General features: G+C 31.8%; 1 pseudogene; it reads left to right on the top strand.

Moving 5' to 3' along the window:
• Nucleotides 1–1,306: 1,306 nt before the first annotated feature.
• LOC127557154 (trafficking protein particle complex subunit 2-like) lies at nt 1,307–1,705 on the top strand (annotated as a pseudogene).
• The last annotated feature ends 757 nt before the right edge of the window (nt 1,706–2,462 follow it).

Raw genomic sequence — 2,462 nt, 5'->3', positions numbered from 1 at the left:
CTGGCCTTCCTTTGTACCAAAGAAGTCTGAATTTTATCTTTTATGGGGTATTTATAGTACCTTATTTTAAAATTTTGGTATATGTATATATATATATATCAGGAAAAGGTAAAATATGTTGATATTATACAATGTCATATATATTATGCATTTATGAATTTCTAAACTTTTTTGTGTTGCTTGCTGGCCTTCAGGTATCATTTATGGGTTCTGCAAAATTCCCTCCAAATTCCCATTTAATTTCTTATGCTGATTCATGATGTATTGGAACTGAAATGGGGAAAGTCATGATGTAGAAGGGATAGAAATATACTTTATAGATTAATATTTTGTTAGTTAGGCCTATATAAACTTGGGTTAGAAATAGAGGCAGAGATCTGTTGAATTAACACTGCCCCCTCATTCCTATGAATATACTGTGGGAACTGAGTTCCAAAAACATAGTTTCTCTATGTGCTCTGTTCTTTTTTCATCTAATATTCATACTGCTTATGGAAATCCTGTCAACTAAACATTTGTATTTGGGGTTATGAGGAAAGCCTAATGACTAAACTGATAATAATGAACATTTCCTTTAGGCATCCATAATATTTCTTCACTTATGGGAACTGACCAATCATGAACTCATATCTAAAAAGACAACCTTTTGATAAAGAAGGAAATGTTATATTTGATATACTAACAATATTGAATTTAACCTTACTGTCTCTGGTTTAAAAAAAATTTTTTTTTTTTTTTTGCTGGTTTTGTTACTTCCCCTTTCTGACAATTGAGTTGACCATCCCCTAGCCAACCAGGTCTGGGAAGCCAGCCAACTAGAGTTCTTAACACAATTTCACTTTTTTCCTTTAGTTAACACTTTTCTTAGCATCTATAAATATAAAGTAAGGTTTTTAAATGTAAAGCTGATTTTAAAATGATCTAAAACCTAGTTTTCCAAATCTAAATCTATTTCTCAATTTGGAATCTATTTGGGTCTCTATATAAAAGCACTGAGAGTTTCCAGAAACCATCAAATTAAGCCCCAAAACAGAGCTAATGTTTTTTGAAAAGGAAAGCCTTAAGTCAGAGAGAAGGTTTTTAAGTCTTATATAGTCTCTTAGGCAAATAGGAGACATACCAGTGTAAATTAACTTTTTTGGGTAAAGCAGAATTTTCTGCAATTAAGAGCTTTTCTCTCGCTTAGAAATGGAGCAGAGAGAACCACTATTTAGAGGTTCTAGTTGGAGCCTGGCTGAGTGAGGAGGGTGTTTAGTGTGGTCAGTGCAGGTGCTGTCTTGCCCATAGGACCTGTATATTGGAGACAATGTCTAGAAGCTTTTGCTTTGTAATTGTGGGCCACCATGATAATCCAGTTTCTGAAAAGGAATTCCTACTAGCTGGAAAGGTAGAATCTAAGGATCATCATCATCATCTGAACCAATTCATAGATCATGCAGCCCTTGACCCAGCAGATGAAAATATGTGGCTATTTAATAACATTCCTGAAAACTTGCAGACAAATTCAATGAGTGCTTTGTTTCTACAGACCATGGAAGATTTGTTGTTTCATGATGTAAGACAAGAAGATGGAATAAAGAACTGCTGTCATGATGTCTATGATTCATATATAAAGTTTGCAATGAATCCATCCCATCCATCCATTTGATCAAGTTTATTTCACAGAAAAGTTTAGAATCTTGGGAAGAAACACCTTCTAAAATGAATACCTAAAGCTTCTTAACTATGTGATATCCTGGTATGCATTATAAGTAACTAAGAGCCAATTAACCCTCTTTCTAGTTAGAAAGACTTAGGGTACCTTTTAAGGTCATTGTTGCAGATGATCCAACCAATTTGTACTTTTGAAAAATACTATATTTATGAAGAATGCTAGACAAAATGCTCTGACAATTATTTTTGCTTTAAAAATTTGGTTTAAAGCAATGGCAACATTATGCGATGATCAACAATGATAAACTTGGTTCTTTTCAATGGTTCAGTAATCCAAGACAATCATGATAACTTTGGATGGAAAATGCCATCTGCATCCAGAGAGAGAACGATGGAGACTGAATGTAATGCAACACTATATTAACTTTGTTTCCCTTTTTCTTCTATTATTGTTTCTTTTTTTTCCTTTCCTGGTCATTCCCTTTTGTTCCAATTTTTCTCTCCCAACATGATTTATAAGGAAATATGTTAAAAAAAAAAGAATGTTATTTTTATATGTAACTGAAGAAAATAAAATTCAAAATTTGCTTTAAAAGTAATTTTAAAATTAAAAGATTCTATTTTTTGCTAATCTAACATAACCTTTTCAATTAAATTGTAAATCAGGCAAATGTCAAAACTGTTGATTTGCTTAACAAATCTTAAACCAAAATATAAAAGTTTCACAATAGGAAATGAAATTTACAGCATTCAGATGAATATTTTTATTTTAAAATATAGGCAATATTTATAGTGCAAAAGAAAAGAAT

The sequence above is a fragment of the Antechinus flavipes genome, chromosome 3 (genome assembly GCF_016432865.1).
Source record: "Antechinus flavipes isolate AdamAnt ecotype Samford, QLD, Australia chromosome 3, AdamAnt_v2, whole genome shotgun sequence".
Taxonomy (NCBI): domain Eukaryota; kingdom Metazoa; phylum Chordata; class Mammalia; order Dasyuromorphia; family Dasyuridae; genus Antechinus; species Antechinus flavipes.
The sequence above is the reverse complement of the archived record's forward strand: the minus strand, read 5'-3'. Positions and strand labels throughout refer to the sequence as shown.